We start from the raw sequence: 23,357 nt of genomic DNA, 5'->3' as shown, positions 1-23,357 counted from the left end.
AAGCGAGCAGCAGGTTCCTCAGTTCCTTCATCCTCAGGTCGGAGAAATGCTTGTGCAAAATGCCCCCTTTCCCAGAAACGAAATGGCTTGAAGTTGAACCTTCATTCTGTGCAATCCTTTGTGAGATTTGATTTCTTTTAATTATTTTATTCCAAGTAAATGTTGAAGTATTTTCCATGGAGATATTAATATATTTTTCATCTCTTCTCTGAATTTACTCTGAGTCGCTGCATAAATACATGGATTTTGAAAGCAACTTAAGAACAACAGGAAACGTCCAATTTCGGAAGCAATAAATACAGGACTTGTCTTGTCACCGTGGTAATAATTCGTCTCCGTCAACCTGGTAACCCCTAAGTTCACTGAATGTGTAAACCAAAGCAACATAAAGGTGACTGAAACAGAGAACAGCAAAGCAATGGATTTCCTTCGATTCTCCACCTCTGGATCTCTTTGATTCTCAGTGCTTTGTTTGTGGAATCCACTGCGGGTTCTATTGGAAACCAAAATACGTCGGATGGTGAGGGAATTAAGCAAAAGAATCAGAGTAAAAGGAAGCCAAATGACCCAAACGCTGTAAAACCAAACATACGCAATACCTAGAGGTGAAGTAAAAAAAGCAGGACTTGACCAGCAGCCCCACTGCACTTGCTTAATGATTTGCTGAGGCTCATATGCAAAAACAAGTGGTATTTCCTTTGGAAAAATTAGAACAGTGAGCGTTGTTATAACCGTTATTGCTGTTCTTTCCGTACAGTATTTTGTTTTAAACTTCTGGCAACAGATCATTATGAATCGGTCAAATGTGAAGGAGACTAAGCACCAAACAGACAAGTCTAAAGCTACAGCACTAAGATATATGATGAGCTTACAAACGGGAGTGTGAGATAGGAATGAAAGTGGAAAGTGATAGGAGAAAATATAAAACACGATTATATTCGTAATAATGACCAAGAGGTCTGTGATTGCCATGGCAACCATGTAAACGGAGGTACACTTGGAAAGGCCACAGTTTCTTCGGAAGAGAATAACAACGGTCATCAGGTTTGCTGCAAGCAGGAGAGAAAGACATTTCAGATAGTTTCAGAATGGGCTGAGAAGTCACAAGTAATATATGCAACAGACAAATGTTAGGAAATTACCATCTCTAATCAGAGACAACTGAATTATTGCCCATTGATATTAAATGGCATTATCATCCCCAGTATCAATGACCTGGGCGTTACCATTGACTACAAACTGTATTGGACTAGATTCGCCACATTATACAGTGTATAAACGAGGTCTAAAACTAGGAACACTGCAACGAGTAATTAGACTCACTGATGTCCAAAACCTGTCCACATGTCACAAATCAGAAGTGTGATGGAATACTCCCCGCAACCATTTCCATCTCGAAGGACAAGAGTAGAAGATACATAGGAACACTTGCGCCTGCAAGTTCCTCTCCAAGCCACTTACCGTCCTGACATGGAAATATATGACTGTTCTTTCACTGCTGCTGGGTAAAAATCCCAGAACTTCCTTTCTAGCATTGTGGGTCTGTCTCCAGCGGTTCGAGATGGCAACTCACCACCACCTTCGAGAGGGCAAACTCGGGACATTTCACAAAATGCTGGCCCAGCCAGCAGCATCCACACCCATGGGCAAATTTAAAGGAAATAACAACCCATTGTCTGACTGAAATAGACTTGGAGATACCTGGTGAAAACAGCTGAATGTATTCAAGTGCAATTATCAAAACACCCAGTGCTACCAGTGTATAGGAGATCATTCGCTAACTATCCATAATGGGATGCTGACATCAGGGATACAGTTTAGTAATTCACAGTGACGTTATGAACAGGAGTTAACATGGAGACAACACATTCAGGTTTCAATGACTTACCGGGAAGAGCCACAACCGCAAGTATCGGATAGTAAATCTCTTTCACCAATACAATGACTGCTTCTGACATTTTCTGGGAGAGTGGATCACTTCTGTCGGAGATGAAAGATTTGGACTGGCTCTGAACCGTGCAATGGGTATATTTATTCACGTGCCAAATCACTGGAGGTTCAAGCAGATTAAAGTACCATTGACATTAATTACAGTCAATTAACAAATTAAACATTTAGACAACTTATTTGTTTTTTTCTGACACTCAAGATTAAAAAAAATTAATACAAAACAGTTCCATTCATAGAACATAGAACATAGAACAATACAGCACAGAACAGGCCCTTTGGCCCACGATGTTGTGCCGAACATTTGTCCTAGCTTAAGCAACCATCCATGTACCAATCAAATTGCCGCTTAAAGGTCGCCAATGATTCTGACTGCCACTCCCACAGGCAGTGCATTCCATGCCCCCACCACTCTCTGAAGAACCTACCCCTGACATCCCCCCTATACCTTCCACCCTTCATCTTAAATTTATGTCCCCTTGTAACACTCTGTTGCACCCGGGGAAAAAGTTTCTAATTGTCTACTCTATCTATTCCTCTGAACATCTTATAAACCTCTATCAAGTCACCCCTTATCCTTCACCGTTCCAATGAGAAAAGGCCCAGCACTCTCAACCTATCCTCGTACGATCTATGCTCCATTCCAGGCATCATCCTGGTAAATCTTCTCTGCACCCTCTCCAAAGCGTCCACATCTTTCCTAAAGTGATGTGACCAGAACTTCACACAGTACTCCAAATGTGGCCTAACCAAAGTCCTGTACAGCTGCAACATCACTTCACGACTCTTGAATTTAATCCCTCTGCTAATGAACGCTAATACACCATAGGCCTTCTTACAAGCTCTATCCTCCTGAGTGGCAACTTTCAAAGATCTATGAACATAGACCCCAAGATCCCTCTGCTCCTCCACCTTACTAAGAACCCTACCGTTAACCCTGTATTCCACATTCTTATTTGTCCTTCCAAAATGGACAACCTCACACTTGACAGGGTTGAACTCCATCCGTCACTCCTCAGCCCAGCTCTGCATTATATCTAAGTCACTTTGCAGCCGACAACAGCCCTCCTCACTATCCACAACTCCACCAATCTTCGTTTCATCTGCAAATTTACTGACCCACTCTTCGACTCCCTCTTTCAAGTCATTAATAAAAATTACAAACAGCAGAGGACTCAGAACTGATCCCTGTCGAACTTTTAGATTTATTAAATATCTGAACTCTTCTCAGACAAATCGTCAGCTACTCCCCAACATTGACAAATTAACTATTGATAAAAGAAGAAACAGCCTTGTGATATCCTTTGTAGTATTAATAGAAATTAACTCCATTTTAAAAATAATCTCGTGTTCAATTGTGTGACAACCTTCTGTGCAGTTTTATAATAAACTCATGTCTATTGGTATAATAGATTTTTGATCATTTGTGAAATAAATGTATGTGAATTCGTCACTAAAATACGTTCATTTGTACAATAGATTTGTCTGCAATTGTATTGTAGATTTGTCTTCATATCTCAGGCTCATTAAAGCAAACTTGCATAATTTACTCGTTTAATTTAACCAAAAGTTGTGTTCCAATGTGCAAAGGTTTGTGGTCATTTTAATAGTAACTTGTAATCATTTGTATAATAAACACCATATGGAAAAGGAACAGGCGTAGACAGTTAGCCACGATCCCATTGAATGATGGAGCAGGCTAGAGGGGCTGAATGGCCTCCTCCTGCTCCTATGTTCCAAAATAAAGATCCCCCTGCACTGTCCTCATCAAACACTACCAGGGTAGAGACAGGATGGGGTTAGATACACAGTAAAGCTGCCTTTACTGTATCCCCATCAACCCCTCCCAGAGCAGGGCCAACACAGAGTAAAGCTCCTCCACACTGTACCGATCAGCCACTCCCGGGACTGTTTAATGGAGCTTTTATATTTGAACATGCTCATGTTATTTTGTCATTCCTTTGTCCCTCAGTAACTCTGTGTGTGCGTGTGTGTGTGTGTGTGTGAGAGAGAGAGAGAGAGAGAGAGTGAGAGAAAGTGAGTGAGAGAGAAAGAGAGAGAGAGAGAGAGATAGAGACCAGGACCCTACATTATTGGGTCAGGTACTCCTGTACCCCAGTACTTATTCAATATTAAACATTATTTTCCAGATCCTTGTGCACAAATCACAGAAAGCTAATGTGATGATGTCACCTAATATTAAGATTGTTTGCCAATTATTACCAGGGAATGGGACGAGGGAAGTGAGAAAGCCAGGGGCGGTGAGTGATCAGGAAGGCAAAGCGCTTGTTGTTTTCATTCGTTCATGGGATGTGAGCATCACTGTTTTGGCCCAGCATTTATCCCTCATTCCCATCAGCCCTTTCGAAGATGGGAGGGAGCTGCCTTATTGAACCGCGACACTCCATCAAATGTTTCTAGAGAAACAGAATATAGCGGAAATTAAACCCCAGCATTCTCTGTTCCTGCTCCCAATTTAATATTCAACCCTTTAGTTTATACTGTGTTAGAGACTGGAGATTCACTTATGGTCTCAGCGTGTTTGTGAAGGAATAGGTATTAAAGGTGCAGATTATATTATTTCTTGTGATTTTGCAACTACGTGATACGTCTGACATGTTAGGCAAAATTTAACTGCATCCTTGTGCAGTCCAAGGCAAAAAAAAATGTTTTTGCATTTTATCTTGAGTTTGCCTCACCCCTAACTGCTCCCCTACTAGAAGTTCATGCGCCACTCGCAGCCCCTCCTTTCTATAAACAAATGGCAATTCAAATTGATGAACTTTTGCCTATTTCTCTTCTGTCTGAATATGTGATAGTCTCAATTTCTTCATTAAGACTTTTTTTTAAGGTAGTAACATTCAGGGATATATTCAGATTATTTTTCTGATGAATTGCTTCAGATTTTCATCTTTCTGTTTTTACTTAGTTAATTTATCTAAGCTAAAACTGCTTGCTTTGTCATCTATCTGGTCTTGGCCTGTCTCAAACATCTGATCAAACAGAGTTTCTGCAAATTCCACTTCAATCTTATCTGCACCCTTTGATCTCGCCTGTTTCAACTGGTGACTTTGTGACCTCATTACAACACAGTCAGGAAAAATCCCAGGATATGTGTCCTGCAACAGGTTCAGTTGCCTGAGTTTCCAATGGCTTTTCAACCATGGTAGGCAGTGCTCCTGTGAACCAGATGTACAATTAGCAAGGACAAATTATCTTCCGGGAGCTAAGGGTTTGTCCAATACACCTACACGACTTCCCCACTCTTCACTGGACATTCTAACCTTATTCTACAATATCGACCGCTTGGTCTTTCTCCATGAATTCCCGTTACTCACAGCTTTTCTGGCAGTAGTCCTTCAGAGTACATACATCCTCATCTTTCAACATCAAAGATTGAGACAATCTTTTATCTCTTAATAATGTAACCCCTTTACCTGCTGCTCCTGGCCTACATGAGTAAACTTTCGTTTGGTGATATGGTTTAAGAAGATCCGGCACTTCTTCATTTACCAGCATCCAACGGGTTGTACATTCTGGTGCAATTTTCTAGCCTCCTCTGTGCTATCTGTTACCACTGTCTTCCTATAGCTTTTCCTAACACCTCAACATTTCATGTGGCCTACTTTATTCTAGTGAAAACAATGGATTTTTAAAAACTTCTTTTTCCCTTCAACAGTTTCCTTTTTACCCTGTGGTAAGCTATCCCTATAATCATCACAGATTTCCCTTCCCTCAACAAATTCGCTTTATGCCAATTTCTATTCCTCAAGGAACGAAATTGAGTATGAAGCCAGACTTTCATTTATAGGCCATCTCATGATTATCAACCATTTCAGCTGATAAACTTGCAATTTTAACTCTCTGCTCTTCCATATGCGTTCTCGCTGCCTCACCAAGTGATTTTTTGATCTCCTCCAAAATAATTGTCTCTCTACGAGTATCATAGGTTTGCTCTATTTTAATGCTCCTATTCATCAATCAAAATAACTTTGCTTGAGCTTTTCTAACTCAAGATAATTTTGTTCAGGGTCCCTCTTTAGGTTCCTGAAACGTTGTCTGTAGGCTTCTGGCACAATCTCGTATGCACGTAAGGTGGCGTCCTTCACCTCCTCATCCGCCCCAGATATTTCCTCTGATCGTGATGCAAATACCTCACTTCCTATACCTGCAAGTTTTGTTTTGATGATCAAAACCCACATAGTCACTGGTCACTGCATTTGCTTAGCCATCTTTTCAAACCTTTTCAAAGGTGAAAAAGCCTTCCACATCCTCCTCATTGAATTTAGGCAATGATTGAACCTCTTTGAACTGTTTCTCACTCAGACTTACACTCCCATGGGTTTGCTTATCCTCACTCTCTTCCTCACTGAGCTTCCCTTTAACCTTCATTGCCATCCTTTTAAGCTGTCTATGCACCAGTTTCTGAAGTTCAAACTCCCTCACTTTCTTCCTTTCCTCTCTCTCTCTCTTTCTCTCTCTTCGTTCTCTATTTTCTCTGTCCATTTCCTCTGCTTTTAATCAGATTTCAAACTGTTTCTTTTCTGTCGCCCTTTCCTTGTCTTTTGCCTCTAATGTAATCTGTTTCATTTTTAATTGAATTCTAGCCATCTCCAAAGATTCTGATGGCATTACCAGAAAATTTAAATGCTGATCTATCGTTGCAGTTATCTCTCTTTTCCTCACGGAAGGAGGCAGTTCCAATCCGAGCTTGCCTGCTAATTTCAGCAGTTTAGCCTTAAGTACGTTTTGCAAAACTCCTAAAGTCACTTCTTCTACCCCGAGAAAATTCTTAGTGACTGAAAGAGCCATTGCTATCCCAAACACTGATTAAGCCAACCGAATTCAACACCTGGAACAAAAGCCACGTACACCTACCATGCACTGCCTTGGAGTCCAACTACCCTGATTCTAATTTGGAACGATAGAATAAATCCTGTTATGGACCAGGCCAGGTTTTCTTAAAACATTTCAAGTAAGTAGCCCAAACCCTGACTTTGCTTGTCATTTTAAGCAGGTGTACAGCGGGTATTCCATGAGGGATGGAGTTGGTCAAACCACTTTACTTTTTCCAAGATTACCAAATGAAACGCAAGCGAAAAAGAACAGAGTACAGAATAAAAATCTCGCTGAAAACCCACAGATTATCTCAACTTAATAATGCTGTTCCCAATACGTGCAACAATCCCCATAAACACGCCTTGGCACAAGGTAAAATCAAACACAGGATCTTACAGAAGAGAGGGAGAGGGCACAGATACCGCATGGAACACCTTCTTCCACATCGCTGTTTCTTGGACCACTGGCCTCAAAACCGACTGCCGGCTTTCAGTGAACAGCCAGACTGCTAAAAAAAATCCATAGCAAACCAGAGTAAAGCTGAGCTGGGAGATCTGACCTCTCCCCTTTCATTGTGCAAGTGTTTTTTTTAAATTGAAAGCCCTTTGTCTGAGGCAGTATATGTTATCTATAATCAAACAAGCTCGAAAACCCTTCAAACCTAGACTTTTTGGAATCGCTGCTTTTACAGCCTTTCAGAAAGAAAATGCCAAGGACAACACAAGGACAGCATAACCTTATTGAGGGAGCAGCATCATCACAACCTCACTGAAGATGTCAGGACAGGTCAATCGGGTAGTTAGTTAGGCATGCAAGAGACATGTGTTTATCAGTAGAGGCATGAGTTACAGGAGCAGGGAGGTCTTATTGGTGCTGTACAGGCTGGAGTTTCAGAGGGGACATCAGGAAAACTTATCTTAAGTAGATGATACTTGGTGCAAGCCTGAACTGCCAGGGAGGTAACTGAGCCGGGAATCCTCACAGCCTTTAAAATGTACTCGAATGAGCACTTGAATGTCATTAGACTCAAGACAATGGACTAAGTGAACAGGACTGGTTCTAACGTACATTATAGGCAAATCTGGAGGCAACAACTCCAAATGGCACCCTGTATCAGATTAATCAAGTCTTTGGGGTATTCTGTAAGACCTAACTCTCAATGATATAACCTCACTAAAATAAACAGGCTGTAATAATCTATTTGTTCAAAATGATTTTAAAAATTGAAGGAGTAATCACAGCTTCCCCGTGGAGATACCACACAATATAATTTAAAGTCTCTGGAACTGTCCCATCTCCAATTATGAACAAATTATCCAATTCTAACAGTTCTCCAGCAGTAAGGTGGCAGAGGTGGTTTTACAAACAACAAAATGTATTTTGCAAGGTCGCTCAAGTATGCTATACCATCCTTGCCTATACTGGTGTTCCTGGTAAGTCTTGTAACATCTTATGATGTGTAAAGTTTTGTATCAAATCATACTAACTTCCACTCCATGACTGATAATTATTTTGTTTCTATTTAGCAAGGCAAATTCCAACAGTCGTGCATTCACTTTCTGAGCTTAAATTGGGTGGTTTGTCAATTTGGAGATTCCTCAGTAATGTGCAGCATTGTCTGTTTCTCTATACTGTGCAGAATGGATTTGCACTGAGGTCACATATAATGGCGTTCCACTGAGCACAAGCCCTGGCTGATCTGAAAAGTGTTCAGCACTCTCTCTCTCTCTCTCTCTGTGGTAGTTCAAAGCCTGCTATTGGTCAGATGGATTTTCTAACATCTTAGTGACACTTTATGTTTTCGATCCTTGACATTTTATTTTAGTTAGATAGTTTAATAATAAAGATATTTTTTATTGCTGGATCTCGCTCAGGCAGCTTGGTCCAAATGGGAGCCCAGATAAAATGTGGGCAATGGGTGGTTGAGCAGGTCATTATGGTGTTATAAGTGAGGGTCAGCACAGATTTCACCAGTCAATGGTTGTGTGGGGACATGATATTTGTGAGGACAGATCGCTGCGAGGGGTGTTGAGCACAGATTTCCAATTATAATGTTGAATTATTTAATTGTCAAAACGATGCGTGAGTTGTGCTGTTTGTAAAAAGATGCTCAGTACGGTAATGCAGAGTTTAAACGAATAAAACACAGAGATTGGGACCGTTGCGTCAGCAGCTCCCCCTCACAGGAACAAAACACTTTGCCCAACAGGATGTTTCCCAACCTGCCCTGTGTTGGTGTTATCCTTTGATGTTCCCCAAGTACTCATGGTTCATGTGAAGGTGCTTTTCTCTGCATGTTTTGGGATTGTGATTTTATTTAACTATCAATTTGCACCTGTATGTGCACATGCTAATTTTATTACTTTATTAATGCTAATATTTTTCAAGATGAATACTTTGGTTTAATCTGTAAATGCACGTCAAACTATTCTGAGTTTGGCATGTTGCAGTTACCATGTGGTTGTGTTGGAAGGTGAAAGGCTGCAGGACAGAAAACAAGTAAGAAGTGACAGACTTTTCATTCCTGGTAGTCAGAATTTTATTTCTTTGTCATTATCGCAAAAAAAGACAGATGCTCATAATTGTGGAAATTGAATTTGTGAGCTGTGTTCGTGACATAGATTATACAGATACATATAAAGGACTTTGTAATCCAGTAATGAGAGACTCCACAACTACCATTGATGAATATGGAACAGCCATTAGGGTTTAGAGCATATCGTAATGGGCGAACCTTGTATGGTTGTAATAAAACACCATGCTAAATATTCTGTATTCTTGACTGTTAATTCTATGTAATACTTTCCAACTTAATTCTTAACCACTGTTAAAATATTGCAGAGTTAGTTGCTTGCTGAAACAGATTTTTTTAATCCTCATTATTTGCATTAGTTTTCTATATTGCATTAAAGTTGATCCATGGCCATCATCAAAAGCTGTTCCACCCAAGATGGACACATCACAAAGCGAAGACCATTGATTTCTGAAAAAAATAATTCTGTAAAGGTAATAAACATTACAGATTCAACAATTTTTCATCCAAATCTAATCAGATACAGACGTAAAATAGTGTCAACATTTCCAACTTGATATCCAACCTTAATAATCTACAGATAATAAATTAGTGCAGTCATATCCCAAAACTGGTCCTAACATTGCTGGAAGATTAATTAGTGCCAAGAAAAAGTTATCATAATACGTCTGGAGGGCATTTTATTGAATTAACATTGGTGCTGTACCATTCCCCTTTTATGGAAAATATTATATCGGTTTATCTTCAGTGAAACAATTCACTTTGTAAATTCAGCACCAATCAGACCTAACCAGCTGCAAAGAACTTGTATATTTACAAACTCCACTGACAGCTCCATCAGTGGACAGACAGAAATGAGGTATGGAATATAAATGAATTCATATCCTTGTGTCCTTGCTCCCAGTGGGACCGAATATTCCAGTTCATTCAGTTCCCCACAATAGTGAAATTCTATCATTAGGTGTCATCCTACTTACGCGGGACCAGTGGGGTAAGTTGTTCCCCTTTGGCTAGGAACCCACACTCAGTAAACCTCTAATGGAAAGATCCTCAATGAATCATATTAACACTGGAGTCAAGTGTTCCCCTTCGGCTTCTGATGCACGTGCAATACAGTTCTATAGTAAAGATATGCCCAGTAACACCCACACTCAGTGTAATTTTGCTTTGAGGTGTAAATCAGAGGGTCCAGCCTGAATTTCATCATCCCCATTCAGTACAATTCCACCATCAGGTAATACCTTCACTCAGAGTGATTCCTGGATAGATCCAGATCAATAGTACGCAGAATTCCAGTCGATCACTGGATAACGCAGAGTGCCTGTGAGCGACAGACACAAGATATTTGATTCTCTCATTTGAGGAATTGCATCACAGAGTTATTTTAGAAATGTTTACTGTGTATATTGATATCATACATGAGGAACTCGTACTGCCCTGGTCCAGTGCTCAGTAAATCAAGGTTTAAAAACATCCATCATACACAGGACTGGAGCAGCATTCAGACAGCACCCCACCTCAGTGAGTCGGATGCTCTGGGGAAGTACAGACTGAACATCAAGAGAGGAATAAAAGATTCCAAGAGAATCCATTACAGAATGCTTGTGTCGCAGAGACCTCAGTCTTCTGTGTTCTGCAATATGGCAGGAACAGATGTTCTCTGAATACCAAATTAAACTTGTGTGATATCTTGCCACCCAACATTCGCATCGACTGCATTTTTATTCAAGTCAAGTATTTTAGAATGGAAGAAACACGGCGTTATTGCATCACAGAGGCTGATCCACTGTGTTACTCCCCGATGTAAAACACACTGTGCCAGATATGTCGCATCCTGCAGTGTCGATGTAGCAGCACTGACATTTACAATATACTGTGGGAATGTTTACCTCGGTATTATCGTTGCTACAAACATTTATACACTTCCAAGTGCGAGCTGGCAAAAACAAGCCCCTTCAATAATACCTCATTCCCAATCTGAAGGATGTGCTGCCCCACAATAGTGACAAAACAGCCTCAATGTGACCGCCATTACAGCGACCTGAACAGCATTAAACGAAATATCCAAGCAGGAGGAGCTGAAGACACTGAAATGCACTATGTGGGGTCAATTCCTGAACGGCCATCCTCATCCAGCACAGGGTCTAGTCATGAGCACCTTCCCACAAAGTGAACCTAGATGATCGGTCATTCCTATTCATCCCACTTTCCAATCATCCAGCGTGCAATGAAGGTATGAGAACATTTCTAAGAGGCAGATTCACTCAAACTGAGCAGCGAGATCTTGAACTACATCGATATATAACTACAAGTCACAATATAACTGCAGGAATTTATATTAATCTGCCTCTGTGGTGTAAACTGTTTGGACAGACATCCCGTGTGACAATCAGTACAATGATCCAAATCATAAGGCAAAGACCATCATGATATCTCAGGATCAAAAAGATAAGACATATTCTTTTAGCAGTATTCTGCTGATGGAGCATAAATTAAGTGGTGCCCCTGATATAGTACCCAAATCACCAAGCCCCTCAATGGTGAACACCATTTCAAATGGAGGCTGGAAATTCTTGATCCTGATTGAAGCCTCAGACCCGCACAAACCGTGCATCAGGAACCCCAAACTAACTTGACCTTCATCAGCAAAAAGTCCTGTTGTACCTTTTAATCTCCACTGTTCTGAGCCGTCTGGACCAGGTACAATCACAGAGTTTTCACAAAGTTGATGGAGTAACCATGGCGTTACGCTATAACCTTACAGTGAATTGTTCTTCTGACTTGGAAACATATTATCATTCCATCACTGTTACTGGATAATAATTCTGAACCCGTTCCCCCCCCAAAAAAAAATTATACATCCCAGGTAATACAGACATTCAGAAAAATCGATCTCCAGTGCCATCGCAAAGGCGATCAGAGCTGGCAATGAATACTGGCCACTAAATCTCATGTTCAATGAGTACATTGAAAAATAATCACCATTTCCAAATCTGCAAGAAAATATCTCTGAATGCAAGGCATGGGTAGTGTCCAAGGTAATATGGCAGAGAACAGCAGAAGTGCCCAAGGGGAAGGCTGACTGCTTGGTGCTCAGATTCTGCCTAATTCAGGGCATCAGCTACCGCAGCAGATAATCGAATTTTAGTTTATTTTTCCAAGGCAAATTAGTTTCCCAATTCTTCATGGTCTCAAGTCAGAATGTGAAGATGCCAGTGTTGGACTGGGTTGGATAAGGTCAAAACTCACAAGGCTCCACGTTACAGTACAACAGGTTTTCGAGCTCCACTCCTTCTTCTGGTGCGAGAGAGAGAGGAAGATCTTCGGCACAAGAATTTATAAGTGTAAGATCAACGTGTTATATAATTGATGTGAACAAATTGAACACATACAAGGGCAAACATATAAATAGAAAGCAGGAGACAACAGCTTCGCTTCACTTGGAGGTCGCCACTGATGATGTTACCTAGCCAAGCAATGAAACGTCTGGATATCAAACCTCCAGCTCAACGAGCAAACCTACACCATGAACACATACAAGATGGCTGTTAAAATTTTAATCAATTAGAATGGAGTTAAAGGTTTGATGGATTTATATGTAAACCCCAGTCACTGCCCTGATATAACCTAATGCATTACTAGTATAAAAAAGATGATACCTTAGGGCAGTCAATGCATTTTAGGCACGAGGTCTTGTTTCGAGTCTATCTGTGTCTTGACCCGGAGTCAGTCTGGTTTTATTTCCCAAGTAGGATTTTATAAAATCCAACATTGACTTACACCTACAAATTGTGTGCGCATCGATCAAAGTAGAATGTATCTGCAAGTACAAATCTGCAAATACAAATTCACCCCACAGCTTTAAACGAGGGAGAGAGCGAGAGAAAGGGCAGAGTGTGTGTATGTGCGTGAGAAAGTGCGCGTGTTGGAGAGATTAAGGGAGTATACGTATCCAAGTGTGTGTGTGTATAGGGAGAAAGAGAATGTGTGAGTGGGAGAGTGCGTGTTGCACAGTGTCGGATAGGTGAGAGAGAGAGGCGGTGTGTGTTTGAGACAGTGTCTGTGACTGTGAGGGGTATATGCATCTGAGAGAGTGTACACGTGAGTTTGTGTGTGTGAGAGCGAGAGGGAGAGGGTGTGTGTATGAAAGAGGGTCTGTGTGAGTGTGTTTGTGCGTGAGAGTGTGTGTATGTGTGAGAATGTATAGTGTGGCGGGGTTACCTGTAGAGCGACATGAACAAAGATCCCGGTTGAGACTGTCCTCATGGCTACTGAACTTAGCTACCAGCCTCTGTTCAGTGACCTGGCGTTGTTGCTTATCCCGAAGTCCGCCTTGGAGGACGTTTAGCCGCAATCCGAGACCCCTAAGTGTTTCAACTCGAAATAATTAAAGATTTAACAGTCATCTTAGATATATTCAACTCATTCACATCAGTTATATCTTTTACTTACAAATCCTGAGTCTAGGGTCTCACTCTCTCACTCGCACCTGAAGAAGGAGTGGAGCTCTGAAAGCTGGTGTATTCAAACAAACAGGTTGAACTGTCACTTGGTGTCACGTGATTTCTGTCCTTGTCAAACCCGGGAGTCAGATTTTTTTACCTCAGTTGTCTGCACTGGGTGCTGGTCGATGTGTTGGTAGCTGCACTGAAACAAGTGATAGATGGCTTATCTTCGAAAGTGAATCAATTTTGGGAGAGTCATGGTTGAGTCAATAGACTCAGTGTGGGAATATTCAAATACCAAGGAGTGGTCGAAAAAGGTAGTTGGCTGTGCATGGGAAACTACGTTTTCTTTAATTCATTGAGGTGATGTGAGTGTCGCTGGGTAGGCCAACGCATACCACCCTACCCTAATTGCCCAGAGACAGTTAAGCAGCAACCAGGTTGTTGTAAATCGAGAGTCACAAGCAGGCCAGAACAGGTAGAGAAGACATTACACAACCTTACCCGCCCAGCAAAAGATATTAGTGAATGAAGTGCCTTTTTTTCCCAACAACTGTCATCGTTTGACATTGTAGTTATACCCACATTCACCACTTTACCATTCCACACACGATCCACGCTCAGTGTAAAGAAATTACCTCTTATACCTTGTTTAAAATTGCTCTTGTCTTGAAATTCCCAAGAAACTTGTCTCGGCGAAAAGACAAATATTAAATTATTAATACCTCTCGTTTTATAATCTTCTATCCGGTCACCTCTCAATCTCCTACGCTCCAGTGAAAACATGCACAGCCTGTTAAGCCTTTCTTTATAACTCAGAGCTTTCATTCACAGCAACATCCTGATAATTATTTTCTGAACCCTCACCAGCTTAATAATATCCTTCCTATATCTGGGCAAAATGGACACAATATTCCAGAAGAGGCCTTACAAATGTCCTGTACGGTTCCTCATGATAGGCTCATTCAGGAAGTAATTAGGGATTGGATACAGGTAAACCTGTCTGTCTGGATACAGAATTGGCTGTCCCATACAAAACAATGGGTGTGGGCAGATGGAAAGTATTCAGCTTGGATCTCGGTGACCATCTGTTCTGTGCTCTTTGCAATTTTTATATATGAGTCTGATGAGGAAATGGAACGCTGGGGTTAGCAGATTTGCCAACGACAAAAAGGTTGGTGGAGTTTTGGATCGTGTGGATGGGTGTTGTAGGTTGGAACGAGACATTGAGTGGATGCACAAAAAGCTGACAGATGGAGTTCAATCTGGAATAGTATCAAATCATTTACTTTGGAAGGTTGAATGTGAAGCAGAATACAGGATTAAAGGCAGGGTCCTTGGATGTCGGGAGGAACAGAGGAATCTTGGGGTCCATGTCCATCAATCCATCAAAGTTGCCACCCATGTTGATAGGGTTGTTAAGAAGGTGTATGGTGTGTTGGCTTTCATTAGCCAGGAGATTGAGTTGAAGAGCTGTGAGATTATTCTGCAGCTCTACAGAGTCCTGGTTAAACCACACTAGGAATATTGTGTTCTGTTCTGGTCACCCTATTAAAGGAAGAATGTGGAAGCTTTAGCAAGGATGCAAAGGAGATTTACCAGGATGCTGCCTGAACTGGAAGGCATGTCTTATAAAGAAAGATTGAGGAAGCTAGGGCGTGAAGAAGGATGAGAGATGTGAAAGGATAAAGGATTGTAAAGGACAAGATTTATGAATATCTGGATAGGAATAATGTGATCAAGGATAGTCAGCATGGCTTTGTGAAGGGCAGGTCGTGCCTCACAAACCTTATTGAGTTCTTCGAGAAGGTGACCAAGGAAGTGGACGAGGATAAAGCAGTCGATGTGGTGTATATAGATTTTAGCAAGGCGTTCGATAAGGTACCCCATGGTAGGCTACTGCAAAAATTACGGCGGTATGGCATTGAGGGTGCATTAGAGGTTTGGATTAGGAATTGGCTGGCTGGAAGGAGACAGAGGGTAGTAGTTTATGATAAAGGTTCATCTTGGATTGCAGGTACTAGCGGTGTTCCACAAGGATCTGTTTTGGGACCATTGCTGTTTGTCATTTTTATAAATGACCTGGAGGAGGGGCTTGACGGCTGGGTGAGCAAGTTTGTGGATGATACGAAAGTCGGTGGAGTGGTGGACAGCGAAGAAGGATGTGGCAGGTTACAGCGGGATATAGATAAGTTGCAGAGCTGGGCAGAAAGGTGGCAAATGGAGTTCAATGTAGCTAAGTGTGAAGTCATTCACTTTGGTAGGAGTAATAAGAAGATGGATTACTGGGCTAATGGTAGGCTACTTGGTAGTGTCGATGAGCAGAGGGATCTTGGTGTCCATGTACACAGATCTCTGAAAGTTGCCACCCAGGTAAATAGTGCTGTGAAGAAGGCATATGGCGTACTGGGCTTTATTGGTAGAGGAATTGAGTTCCGGAGTCCTGAGGTCATGTTGCAGTTGTATAAGACTTTGGTGCGGCCTTATCTGGAGTATTGTGTACAATTCTGGTCGCCATACTATGGGAAGGATGTGGAGCCACTGGAACAGGTGCAGAGGAGGTTTACCAGGATGTTGTTTGGCATGGTCGGAAGATCGTATGAGAAAAGGCTGAGGCACTTGGGGCTGTTCTCATTGGAGAAAATAAGGTTTAGGGGGAATTTGATAGAGGTGTACAAGATGATTAGGGGTTTAGATAGGGTTGACAGTGAGAACCTTTTTCCGCGTATGGAGTCAGCTGTTACTAGGGGACACAGCTTTAAATTAAGGGGAGGTTGGTATAGGACAGATGTTAGGGGTAGATTCTTTACTCAGCGGATTGTGAGTTCATGGAATGCCCTGCCAGTATCAGTGGTGGACTCTCCCTCTTTATGGTCATTCAAGCGGGCATTGGATAAGCATATGGAGGTTATTGGGTTCGTATAGGTTAGGTAGGCTTCGGTCGGCGCAACATCGAGGGCCGAAGGGCCTGTATTGCGCTGTATTTTTCTATGTTCTAGTACAAGATGGTGAGAGGCATAGATAGAGTGGATAGCCAGATACTTTTTCCCACGGTGGAAATGCCTATCACAAGAGGGCATAATTTTAAGATGATTGGAGGAAGGTTTAGGGGAGGTGTCAGAGGTCGGTTCTATACTCAGAGAGTGGTGGGTGTGTGGACTGCACTGCCAGCAATAGGAGTACATTCGGGACATTGAAACAACTCTTGGATAGGCATATGGATGGTAACACAAGAAATGGCATGTCGTTTCGTCTGATCTTAGCGTAGGATAAAAGGCCGGCACAACATTGAGGGCTGAAAGGCCTGTACTGTTCTATGTTTGAATATAAAAGGCGTGGTTAGTAAGTTTGCGGGATAAAAAACAGACTTGGTGCCATAGTAGACAGTGAAGAAGGTTTTCTAAAATTATAAAAGGATCTTTACCAAATGGGTCAATGGGATCCAAACACGCCAGTAGAGTTCAATCTGGATAAATGCGAGGTACTGTAATTTGGTCAAACACTCATGGGTAGAGCTTATGCAAATAAAGATAGATATTGTTGTACAACAGAGGGCTCTCAAGTTGCAGGTGCATAGTTCTTTAAAGTTTGCATTACATATAGTCAGGAGTCCTCAGAACATAGAACATAGAACATAGAAGAATACAGCGCAGTACAGGCCATTCGGCCCTCGATGTTGCGCCGATCAAGGCCCACCTAACCTACACTAACCCACTATCCTCCATATACCTCTCCAATGCCCGCTTAAATACCCATAAAGAGGGAGAGTCCACCACTGCTACTGGCAGGGCATTCCATGAACTTACGACTCGCTGAGTGAAGAACCTACCCCTAACATCAGTCCTATATCTACCCCCCCCTTAATTTAAAGCTATGCCCCCTTGTAATAGCTGACTCCATACGTGGAAAAAGGTTCTCACTGTCAACCCTATCTAACCCCCTACTCATCTTGTACACCTCTATCAAGTCACCCCTAAACCTTCTTTTCTCCAATGAAAACAACCCCAAGTGCCTCAGCCTTTCCTCATAGGATCTTCCTACCATACCAGGCAACATCCTGGTAAACTTCCTCTGCACCCGTTTCAGTGCCTCCACATCCTTCCTATAGTATGGCGACCAAAACTGCACACAATATTCCAGATGCGGCCGCACCAGAGTGTTATACAACTGCAGCATGACCTCAGGACTCCGGAACTCAATTCCTCTACCAATAAAAGCCAGTACGCCATATGCCTTCTTCACTGCACTATTTACCTGGGTGGCAACTTTCAGAGATCTGTGTACATGGACACCAAGATCCCTCTGCTCTTCCACACTACCAAGTATCCGACCATTAGCCCAGTACCCCATCTTTTTGTTACTCTTACCAAAGTGAATCACCTCACACTTAGCTACATTGAACTCCATTTGCCACCTTTCTGCCCAGCTCTGCAGCTTCTCTATATCCCGCTGTAACCTGCCACATCCTTCCTCACTGTCTACAACTCCTCTGACTTTCGTATCATCCGCAAACTTGCTCACCCAACCTTCTAACCCTTCCTCCAGGTCATTTATAAAAATGACAAACAGCAATGGTCCCAAAACAGATCCTTGTGGAACACCGCTAGTGACGGCACTCCAAGATGAACCTTTGCCATCAACTACTACCCTCTGTCTTCTTCCAGCCAGCCAATTCCCAATCCAAACCTCCAACTCAACCTCAATGCCATATCTCTGTATTTTCTGCAGTAGCCTACCATGGAGGACCTTATCAAACGCCTTACTAAAATCCATATATACCACATCTACCGCTTTCCCCTCATCTACCTTCTTAGTCACCTTCTCAAAGAATTCAATAAGGTTTGTGAGGCACGACCTGCCCTTCACAAAACCATGCTGACTATCCTTGATCACATCATTCTTATCCAGATGTGCATAAATCCTATCCCTTACAATTCTCTCTAAGACTTTGCCCACAACAGAAGTGAGACTCACTGGCCTATAGTTACTAGGAGTATCCCTACTCCCCTTCTTGAACAAGGGAACCACGTTTGCTAGCCTCCAGTCCTCCGGCACTACTCCTGTAGACAAAGAGGACACAAAAATCAAGGCCAATGGCCCTTGCTTCCCAGAGAATCCTAGGATAAATGCCATCAGGCCCAGGGGACTTATCAATTTTCACCCTTGCCAGAATTTCCAACACCTCTTCTCTACATATCTCAAAGCCATCCATTCTACTTATTCGTGCCTCAGTATTAATATCGACAACAATTTCCTGTTCCTGAGTGAATACTGACGAAAAGTATTCATTCAGTGCCTCCCCGATCTCTTCAGCCTCCACACGCAACTTCCCATTACTATCCTTGATTGGACCTATTCCTACCCTAGTCATTCTTTTATTCCTAACATACCTATAGAAAGCCTTAGGGTTTTCCCTAATCCTACCAACTAAGGACCTTTCATGTCCCCTCCTTGCTGCTCTTAGCTCTCTCTTCAGGTCCTTCCGGGCTACCTTATAACTCTCAATCGCCCCTATTGAACCTTCACGCCTCATCTTTACAAAGGCCGCCCTCTTCCATTTAACAAGGGATTCCAATTCCTTATTAAACCACGGCTCCCTCACACGACCCTTTCCTCCCTGCCTGATAGGTACGTACTTATCAAGGACACTCAATAGTTGCTCCTTGAACAAGTTCCACATATCAATTACGCTCTTGCGTTGGAATCTACTTTTCCAATCCACACATCCTAAGTCATGCCTCAACGCATCATAATTTCCCTGCCCCCAGCTATAACTCTTGCCCTGTAGTACACACTTATCCCTCTCCATCACTAGAGTAAAAATCACCGAATTGTGGTCACTGTCCCCAAAGTGCTCACCTACCTCTAGTTCTAATACCTGGCCTGGTTCGTTACCCAGAACCAAATCCAGTATGGCCGCACCTCTTGTTGGCTTATCTACATATTGTGTCAGGAAACTCTCCTGCACACATTGGACAAACACTGACCCATCTAACGAACTTGAGCTATAGCTTTCCCAATCAATATCAGGAAAGTTAAAGTCCCCCATAACAACCACCCTGTAACTGTCACTCTTCGCAATCCTTTCTTCAACGATTCTAGGACTATTAGGAGGCCTGTAAAAGACTCCTAACAGGGTGACCTCACCTCTCCTATTCCTAACTTCAACCCAAACTACCTCAGATGGCAAATCTTCGTCCATCTTCCTTTCCACCGCTGTAATACTATCTTTGACAAGCAGAGCGACACGCCCCCCCCTCTTTTACCCCCACCTCTGACCCTACTAAAACATTTAAACCCTGGAACCTGCAACAGCCAATCCTGTCCCTGATCTAGCCATGTCTCCGTAATAGCCACAACATCGAAGTCCCAGGTAGCAACCCACGCTGCAAGAAATGTGAAGGCACCTCTCAGAAGTGAATTCTGAAGAAAAGTATTCATTAATGACCTCCCTTACCTCCTCTGACTCCAGGTGCAGATTGTCTCCACGATCCCTGATCAGCCCTATCCTCACTCTGGCCATCCTCTTGTTTCTTACGTAAGTGTAGAGTGTCTTTCATGCCCCCTTCTAGCTCTCCTATGTCCATTCTTCAGTTCCTTCCTGGCTACCTTGTAACCCTCAAAACCCTGCCTGAATCCTCAACCTTAAGTAAGCATCCTTCTTCCTATTGACTAGATGTTCGATATCACTTGTGATCCAAGGTTGCTTCACCCTAGCATCCCGTCCTTGCCTCAGTGGGACAAACCTATCCAGCATTATCAGCAGGTGTTCCCGAAACAACCTCCACACTTCTGTTGTGCCTTTCCCTGAGAACATCTGTTCCCAATCTAGACTCCCCAGTTCCTGCCTAACAGCATTGCCATTCCCCCTGCCCCGATGAAATACTTTTCCATGCCATCTGCTCCTATCCCTCTCAATGAGTGTAGTAAACTCAATGAGTTGTTGTCACTATCATCGAAATGCTCTCCCACTGAGAGACCTGACAGCTTTCATGTTTTGTTGCCAACCGCCACAGGCGACTGGATGTGTGGAGTTTGTACATTCTCCCCGTGTCTGTGTGGATTTCCTCCAGGTGCTCTGGTTTCCTCCCACAGTCCAAAAATGTGCAGGCTAGGTGAATTGGCCATGCTTAACTGCCCATAGTGTTCGGTGAAAGGGTAAAAGTGGGGGAGAGGGCCTGGGTGGGTTGCACTTCGGCGGTTTGGTGTGGACTTGTTGGGCTGAAGGGCCTGTTTCCACACTGTAAGTAATCTAATCTAATCAAACCGCCATATCCAATACCGCCACTCCTCTAGTCAGCCTATTGCATCAGGAACCCTTCCTGGACACATCTTACAAAAGCTGCTCCATCCAAACCATTTGAACTAAGTAGGTTCCAATTATTATGAGAGAAGTTAAAGTCATCCATGACAACACTATTGCTTCTGCACTTTCCCAAAATCCGCCTCCCAATCTGCTCCTCGGTGTCACTGTTGCTCTTGGGGGGCCTGCAGAAAACTCCTAATAAAGTGACTGCTCCTTTCCCGTTTCTGACTTTCACCGATACTGATTCTGCAGATAAACCTTCCTGGATGATCTCCCTTTCTGCAGCTCTAACACTATCCCTGATTAGCAATGCCACTCCCCCACCTCTTTTATCTTCTCCCCCATTCCTTTTGAAAAATCTAAACCCCGGATCATCCAACAATCATTCCTGTCCACGTGATATCCAAGTCTCTGTAATTGCCACAACATTATAGTTCCAAGCTCTGAACTCGTCACTCTTATTCCTGATACTTCTTGCATTAAAATAGTCACACTTCAACCCATCGCACTGCCTGCTCCTTTCCTCTATAGAGTACCTATTCCTCCTCACAGACTCTCTGTACCCTGTTTATGGCTGTGCACTATCCACAGCTCAGGTTCCCACCCTCATATAACTTATCAATATGAAAGACCCTGTGGAGCAGTTTTTGGTTCCAGCCCTTTAGTCTGAAAAGCAAACTTCCGTCATTACTCCCTGTCTCCTGCTGTTCAGCCAATTCTGTATCCAATTGGCAAGTTCACACTGAATCCAACTGGCAAGTTCACATCATGTGACCTGACTTTACTAATTCATCTACCATGTGAAACCATGTTGAAGGCTTCAGTAACATTCAAACAAACAACGTCAACTGCTCTTCTTTTGCTCTTAATATGCTTTTGCTGTCATTTTGGAATATCTTTAATCTTATTTGGCACGGCGATCTTAAGAATGCTTTATACTCTTTACACTCTTTATACTCTTTACGAGATTCACTTGGTCCCAATTGTTGATATCTAACATATGGTTATTTTTCATTCTTCACTGCAAATTCACTGCCTTTCTTCATCTATTGTTCTCCAATCTTATTAGCCTTGCCCTTAAGTCTACCTGGAGCACAATGCTTCTGAACTTTCGCAATCACACAAGCCTCCCAACTGCCAGTTGTCTCTTTATCTGTGCACAGTCTACTCCAAGAAACATTTGAACATTCTTGTTTCATACTCTTAAGACTTGCCTTACTCCAGTTAAGAACTTCAACTTATATGAAACTAATCCTTTCACCATAAACTTTTTTAAAACTACTAGTACTCTGATCACAGGTTCCAAACTTCCCCTACTAAACATTCAGTCACTTTCCCCGCCTTATTTCCCAAAACATGATTAAGTATTGATCCTCCTCGAGTTAAAACATTTACATATTGAGAAAGAAAATTTTCTTGAAATTTAACAAATTCTTCATCACAAACTTTCAACACTATGGAAGTCCCACTCAATGTTTGGAAAATTAGAATTCACAACTATACCAGCCTTATTGTTCTTCCTTATATTTGAAGTCTCCATATACTTATCAATTGCCCTCTTCTGATTGGGTGCCTTTAGCACAATCCCATGAAGGTGATTATCCCTTTCTTATTTCTAATTTCAACTGATACATTTTCACTAAATGGTCCCTCAGAAATACCTCCTTTAATAATAGCAGTAATCTTTTCGTTAATCAAAAATACTACTCCCTTTCCTCGCTTGGCCTCTCTTTCATTTCTTCTTATAACATTGAAAAGCCAGAAAATTGAGCTGCCAGTCTGTCCATCTTTCAGCCAGGTTTCTGTCAGAGTTGACACATCCCAGTTCCATGTTCCCATAAATAGCCCGAGTTCATCAGCCTTATCCATAAGACTTCTTGGACTGAAATAAACGTAGTTTAATTCTTCACAGTTTCTTTGTTCACTGACTCAGTCTTATCTATCTTTTCAAACTAACTTGCTCTTTTCTGATTCAGAACCAACCTCATCTTTCTGTCTCTTTTCACTGTTAATTTGGAACCCCCACCTCTCATCTCTAAAACTTTAGTGTCTCAAAGTAGGAATAGCAAATCTCCCCGCCAGGATATTCGTCCTTTTCCATTTCAGGTGAAATCCTTCCTAGTTGAACAGGTCTTTTCTGTTGCAGAAGAGAATGCAATGATTCAAGAAACTCAATCCCTGCACATTCCAGCACGTCTTCAGACATTGATTAATCTGACATATCCTTTTATTACTTCGCTCATTAGAACCTGGCACTGGAAGTAAACCAGATAGTATTAATTGTGAT

The sequence above is a fragment of the Chiloscyllium punctatum genome, chromosome 28, assembly GCF_047496795.1.
Source record: "Chiloscyllium punctatum isolate Juve2018m chromosome 28, sChiPun1.3, whole genome shotgun sequence".
Lineage (NCBI taxonomy): Eukaryota > Metazoa > Chordata > Chondrichthyes > Orectolobiformes > Hemiscylliidae > Chiloscyllium > Chiloscyllium punctatum.
The sequence above is the reverse complement of the archived record's forward strand: the minus strand, read 5'-3'. Positions refer to the sequence as shown.